Source organism: Spermophilus citellus (assembly GCF_964194105.1).
Source record: "Spermophilus citellus genome assembly, chromosome: 7".
NCBI classification, from domain to species: Eukaryota; Metazoa; Chordata; class Mammalia; order Rodentia; family Sciuridae; genus Spermophilus; species Spermophilus citellus.
In genome coordinates, this window is record NC_138188.1 from 160,071,864 (window position 1) to 160,079,011 (window position 7,148).

Sequence of the window (7,148 nt, forward strand, 5' to 3'; positions counted from 1 at the left end):
GAGGAGGAATCACAAGCCCAGGAGGTAGATGAGTGTGGGTGGAAATCCACCAGCTTTGGTTGTGCAGACCTCAGGGTATCTGGCCAACAGTCACAGAAGTGACAGAGGTGACTCTGCTTTCAGAACACATGACAGGCCACCCAGCCAGCAGAAGGGTGGTAAGGCTCGCCGAGTACAGATCACACACTGGCTCGAAGGCCGGCCCCACGGTGATGGTAGGAGGTTCTCATGAAGCAAAGCCTGTGGTCAGTGTCTGGCTTGCATCCTTAGAAATTTCGCCTCTTACAAATTGGAGCACAATGGCTGGGGGACGGCACTGGTCCCCCTCCGCGGGCTGCCTCAGAGCGGGTCAGACGTGGGAGCTGTTAGTCTCCAGGTCAGCGCCTAAGGTAGCAGCCCAAGGGAGGACCCTGACACTGTCCTCTCGTGACCAGAGACGCAGGGCTGGCCCAGCACGGCCGCCATTCGGGGCCTTGTGATCGTCTCTGCCCATCCCAGATGATGCTCTGACCCGAGTATTCTGCAAGCGTTAAGCTCACTCCCAACTTGCATTCTCTATACACATCACAGTTCACGGCAATCCAGAAATCATTTCCAAAACCTTACTTCACCTTTTCCTCTTCCAGAAAGATCACAGTGTGTGTGTGTGCGCGCAGGTGTGCGCACCTGCACCCAAAGGGGCTGGAAACCTCCGCCCACGGAAGCTGCGCACAAGTCTTTTTACAGCAGCCTTATTCATATTGGGTGGAAGTGTGGAAGCCACCAAGATGTCCTTTACAGGCCATGGGTGGACTGGGGGACAAGCAGACGAAGGACTGTTATCAGCGATGATAAGAAACGAGCTGTCCAGCCAAGAAAAGCCCAAGTGCCCACGGCCGGGGCAGAGGCTGATCTGAAAGGGCTGCAGGAGTCCACCGTACAGTACCCTGGGCATAGCAGACTGTGGAGAGGGTGAATAAAACAGTGAGTTGGGGAACAGTGGGTGGGGTGGGGAGGATGGGGTGCAGAGAGGATTTTTAGGGTGATGCACACACTATGCAAATAGTGGGTGCCAGTGTCATACGCATGTCAGAGCACAGACCGTTCGGACACAAATGGTGAACCCTAAAGTCAACAGGCGCTTGGTACTAACCATGACCAAATCCGGCTTATCTAATCTAACGAAGGTGCCACTCCTGCGAAAGGTGTCCCCAATCTGGGAGACGGAGGAAGTCCTGGCCAGAGACATGGAGGAGCTCTGGGCCTCCTAGTCAACATTTGTGTAAACCTAAAACTGCCAAAATTAGTAAATTAATCTATCAATTTGAAAATATATATATATCTCACAAAGTCACAGAGTCCACTCTGCAAATTACACAGGTTCATAGGATACTGGTGAATATGTTGAAGTTAAAGTGAACATGTCCTTGGTGCCTTCTGAATCCAGATCCCCTGGGGTGCAGGGCTGTGCCCTGAGGCTGGGTGCTCTGGGCTGGGATTGCTGGCATGGATCTAAGGAGGTTATTCATCTTTAAACACACACACAGGTCCAGCAAAAATATTTTGTAGAACAAACAAGAGAAGACAAATTTCAAAGAAAAATTTTAATTGAGTGTTGGAGTTAAAACTGAACTCCAGTGCTCCTGACCATCCTAATGAATCCACAGTCTGAACACCATGCACCTCTACAGGGTCCCCCCGCCCCCATCCCTTTGGCACAGTTCTGCTTAAACAGAAGCACCTGAGTGTTAGCCTTTGTTCAGTTAAATTGAGGGATAACCCTTCAGTGGAACGAAGCACCATCTTTTCCAAACTACTTTTGGGTCAGTGAGTGAACACTTGCCCAATTCATCCTTTGAAATTTAAGCTTTGCACACATCCCAAGAAAAATGAAGGCTATTTTCCCTGGGAACCCCATAGATCCTACTAAATGTTCTACTTGAGCTCAAACCTAAACACAGAGCCCATTTGCAATCACTCATGTACAATCGTAGAACTCAGTGGTGCCAAGTTGGTTCAGCTGAGATGGAAGCTCTGCTTCTCTGGCTCCCCAGGCTTCCCTGAGCTAAGAACAAACATCTCATTCAGGGATATTATGAGCCAATTATCAGGGTTATTTGAAGAAACTACTCCTGAGCAGAAAGACCACCTTTATAGAAAACCAACCTAGGCAGTATCTTTGAAATAAAATAAAATTCAAGAATAGTAGACTACTGTTGCAGAGTGCATTCAGCCTGATAGGTTTATTTCTTTAATCGAGGCTATGTTGGAATTCTGGTCCAGGCATGATGAGGTTAGGTCAGACAGCCACATAGTTTGGGGCACTTTACAAAATAAAGACACAGTGCCCCCTCTTCAAATATTCAGAAGTCCCTTCTAGGCAGCGAGGGCATGGCATTATGCCAAGGGCTGGCCCCTCTGAGCTCAGGGTCCTCAAGGACTGAGCAGGTGGAATGTCAAGGGAGCTGACCCCGAATTTGCCCTGGACCTTACCCCATGCTTCCACTTGCTGGTGCAGACGCTGGCCAGCCACTGGTGCACCACAGCCCTGTTGGAGAACCGGGAGCGCGTCAAGGAACCTTCCACACCTTGGCTAGAGCTTCGACCTGGGTTCACTACATAATAGCATGAGAATCGTGTGTTTTTGAAAATGACCCTTTTTATCACTACTCAGCCCTTTTCTTTCCTCTCGAGTGTGAGGGGTCTCCCACCCCATCCTGCATCTGCCCAGCCCACCATGCTGCACTCAGTAAGCTTGGCAGCACCCGCTTCCTCGATGGCAGGGCCTGGGTGCAGCTTAATGATCCACACACTCAGATACCTTCCCCAAATGAGCTCACCACACAAAACCCTTCCAGAGAGGACCATGAGAACTCGTCCTTCCATCCAACGATTCCCACTCTTGTTTCCATGCTCCCCCTCCTAAAAAAGCCAAGCCAAAGAGACAAAACACAGATCAGTCGAGGTCTGCTTTGCTGAGCCAGATAGGGAGGACTTTGGTCTTTGCTTCTCTGCATTTATCATAGTGTGTGGTCCTGAAGTCCGACATTCGTTAAAACTAAAAGCCATTAGCCCCAGCCACGGCTGCCCCAGCTTGTAGTGGGGGCTATTCCCTGTCTAGAAAAATGAAGGATCTTTACCAGAAAGGATTTGAGTTGCTTTCCATCTGGATCATATTTTTTATTATCTTAATAAATTTTTAAAATAAAAATATTTAATGCTTGAATTGATAACATATCCATATGGTATCAAAATGATGTACATATAAGATCCTTCCCACCCTGGCCAGGGTCATGGGACTCTGCTATCTCTAGGTTTCCACCCTCGGTAATTGGTTCATACCTTCCAAGGTTATTATCTGAATACAGCAAATGTCCACTCCCACCACCACCAGTGTGCACCTACGGCGACCCTGCCACGAGCCCTGTCCCGCACCGTCTTACTCAACACTACTTCTTGGAAATCTGTCTTTATTGGCACATAAAAACCAAAGGCCTTCTTGGATTTATCCTTGTTAGTGTCCACTGTGTGGATGTCCCTCCCGTAATATCCCTGAGCAGTCTTCTCTTAGGGACAATTAGGGTGCTTCTAACAATTTACAATGACAAAATTACCAAATCCATTTTTCAAATGCCGTATGTTCACTAGCACCTGGCACAGCCCCGAGGAGGCATGGAACCCACGACCAAACCACACAGCTCCACAGGCCCAGGACCAGGGACAACACACAACGGGGAACTCACCCTTCACTCCGAGGAAGTTTGGAGCCAAAGATTCTTCCACCTGAGTTCTTCCAGAAATTTTGCTGAGAATTTGCCTGTAATCTAAGGACACAGGACCCCTTTAGGCCCAAAGAATAAGGGTGGATGGATACCACAGATTAAAACGAGATTAAAGTGGCCACGACAGCTAAGGAGCCCACAGCACCCTTAAGTTTCCACTGTCTTTCTCTGTTTTTTTTTAACCCCTTTGTAACACTAAGAGGTATAAACTTGCAAAGGATAACTAATTCCAGCATGAGAAATCACCAACGTCCTGCCTGTCCTGTAGACATGGATTCTGAGTAACAGCCGAGAGCAAGGAGGTGCCCACGCCCCTTCCTGCAGTGAACGAGCCGGCACCAGCAAGAACTGGACAGACCCAAGATCCCTGCAGGAAGGTCTCGCCCAGAGCTCAGCCAGGATGCAGACCCCGGAGCAGATGTGGGCCCTTGGTCCAGCACCGAGGCTCCTGACCACCTCGCACACCTCAGAGAGGCCCTGCCCACTTCACAGTGGGCTTGGCCAGAAGGCTCCTGCGGTGGATGCTGTTCTCGCCATAATGCGAAGACGGCGTCTGTCTCTCGCTCGCTCTTCCAGAAACTCCGACAGGTACCACGACCCGAGGACCCAGCTGCCTTCCATGAAGCCAGTCACTAAAGAAGCTTGAAAAAATGTAAAATAATGTTGCTCTTCTTATTAGACTATTTTGTCTTGAAAAATATAGGGTTTTAAAATTAAAACACGCTATTTATGTCAACATGCAATGGGTTTATTAGTGTTACTTTTAAAAGAATTGATTTTTTTTAATTTCTCAATTTTACTTTCTAATATGGTTTTTTTTGGGGGGGGGAAGCTGTTTAGTATAATTAACAAAAATCAAGGCTCTTTGGGGGGTCTCCAAAAATGTTTAAGATTGAAAAAGGGCCCTAAAGCTAAACAGCTTGGGAGCTGCTGGTGGTAGAGGAGAGAAGGCAAGCTGAGGAGCCCCTCAGCACACCTGCGCAGGGTGGGTGTCCCCTGTGGAGAGGAAGCAGGGGTGGGGGGAGCAGGGACAGGCTCTTCCCACTGATTGTCACTAAGGAGCACAACGAAGGCAGATAGGAGGGAACTGCCCAGCAGGAAGTGGCCGATGCTATCTGGGGAAATACCCACGAGGAAAAGGGCATGGGGTCTGTGCTAAAAGGGGGGGCATGCAGTAGGAGGATACTCAAGACCCACAGGGACTGTCGGCACATCTGTCACCTCTACCTGTCGCTCGGTGTTCCATGAAGACCTTCCTTCCCACCTCCCCCCCACTGCCCCCCCCCGTGAGGACAGCCAGGTGAGCACGTGCTCTCAGGCCAGCGCCACCCGTGCCATTTGCTCTCTGCTCCTGCACCTGTCCCCACCCCCGCCCCACCACGCCTGCCTGAGGCTCCCCTGCCCCTTGCCCACCAGGGCTCAGCATCAGGAAGCTTCCTGGGTTTGGCTCCGGATTTTCTCCCGTTGCTGAGAGGGCCTCCTCCTGTCTTTGGGCTGCGGCGGGTTTCCTTCACCATTTCCCATGGAGACTCCTTCTCCCCTGGATTGGTTGCTGATTCCCCCGTGTCCTTCACTGGTCTAGTTCAGGACGGGTCTCCCTGCAACCTGACACCACGGCCAAACCCCTGCCTTCCTTACTACGTCCCTGGGATCCTCGTGGGCAACGACATCGTATCGATTTGTTTACTTGCACTATGTGCCCTGACATTTCTGTCACCTGTGCTTTCCCGTTTCTACAGGGCCAGAGACGTCCTCATCTGGCATGGTAGGTGTGGTTTGCCTTTCACTTTAGGCTTCAGTCCAGCTGCAGTCAGTGGATAAGGAAGTCCCTTTAGGTCACAGGATGAACCCGGAGCAGGCAGTGCCTCAAGCCAGGCATTGTATCAGCAGTTCTAGTCACCAGAGGGTGGCTGTGCTGAGCCGCTACTTCTGGGGACCGCTGTGTAGGTGTGATGGTCAATTTTCTATGTCCACTCGCCTAGGCCATGGGAAGAGCAAGTTTTCTCAATGTGATTGTGAAGGTGTTTTGGATTAAATTAACAATTGGATTGGCAGACTAAGTCAAATTACCTTCCCAAGTGGGGGCCTCATCTAATCAGTTGAAGGCCTGAACTGAACTTTTCAGGCTGACCTCCCCTCTCAGCCCAGCTGGACCATCTGTCTTTTGCTGTCCTACCTACACTACCCACTCCTCTTGCTGCCTACAGATGTTGGGACTTCTCAGCCCCCATTACCAGGTAAGCCAACTTCTTACAATAAACATTACATTATATATGATCCTAGATACAGAGATCATGCCTAGTATGCATTATAAGTCTCAGCCATCCCTGGTTCCGTTTCCCTAATACAGAAGGATATTCAAACTGTCAGTGGTTGGTCACCAAAGGGTCCTATAATGGAACTCTTTGATCCAGAACTGGAAGAATTCCTCTGCCTCCCTCACAGGGACAAGCCCCACTGAGCACCACCGTTTTGGGGTCACTTGGTAGGTGGTTTCTAAGGAAACCAGCTGGTGGCTCCCATATGCTAACATGGGTGTCACAGACTGAAATGGGTGCTGCTCCCACGCTGCCGTCTGCCAGGACCTGCTGGGAGCTCCTGTAGGCCTCGTGTCCTGTTGACGCCAGTGTTCTCATCTAAGCCCTGTCACGGGGCACTCTCCAGGGGGGAAGCGCTGAGACTCTGCTGGTGGAAGCATCGGATGCGTCTCATGTCCGGGAACCTCCGCGTGCCACTGGCCAGTCTCCCTCCAGCATCTGCTTCCCAGAGCCATTAAAGGCTCATACATCTTTCAAGCCCATCATTGTTCAAGGACAAAGGAGACAGCTCAATTTCTGAAATCCAGCTGAGGCCAAAGCAGATCCAAGTTCAGAAAGGCCCACTACCAAAGTCACTAGCTGCTGGGTGGAGTGGCCCCTGCCAGGCCCAGGGGCAATGGACCAAGCCCTCAGCTCTGGGTGGTGGAGGAGTCCTGGGCCCTCTCCATTCCTCCCAGTGTAGCTCAAGGTCCCAGAGCTGGGACATGTGCTTCTGTACGTGCTGTGTCTGTCCCAATCTGTGTGGACCCTGCTGGAGAGTGGAGCTCATGTTTTCCATCTTATACCAAAACATGTTTGCACAGGGACACACGTGCGCACCTACACGTGTATACGGGACACATCCACCCACGAGGAGCCTGCACCTTGGCCCCAAGCACACACATGAATATGCACACACATGAAAAGTCGGCATGTGCAAACACATATGAGTGTGCATCTACAGGTGAGTACACGTGTGCACACCCTCCCCAAGAGACCCACCCACCCCAAGCGTTGATCAAGGTCACAAACTGTGCTGGAGACCAGCCGCCCGGGGAGCTGAGGAGAGCACTGCAGACAGAGGGGGGCT

At 50.8% G+C, this 7,148-nt stretch overlaps 1 long non-coding RNA gene across 3 annotated transcripts; it reads right to left on the reverse strand.

Annotated features, from left to right (window-relative positions):
* Nucleotides 1-2,139: 2,139 nt before the first annotated feature.
* Nucleotides 2,140-5,376, reverse strand: LOC308653734. Of its 3 annotated transcripts, XR_014023099.1 has the most exons (6): nt 5,276-5,376; nt 4,296-4,402; nt 3,723-3,803; nt 3,322-3,447; nt 2,820-2,901; nt 2,140-2,594 (listed from the first exon to the last, which is right to left on the reverse strand). It is a non-coding gene; the product is annotated as an uncharacterized lncRNA (long non-coding RNA). The 3 variants fall into 3 exon arrangements; XR_014023100.1 differs by having other exon boundaries at nt 2,140-2,901; XR_014023098.1 differs by lacking the exon at nt 3,322-3,447 and having other exon boundaries at nt 2,140-2,901.
* Nucleotides 5,377-7,148: the final 1,772 nt, after the last annotated feature.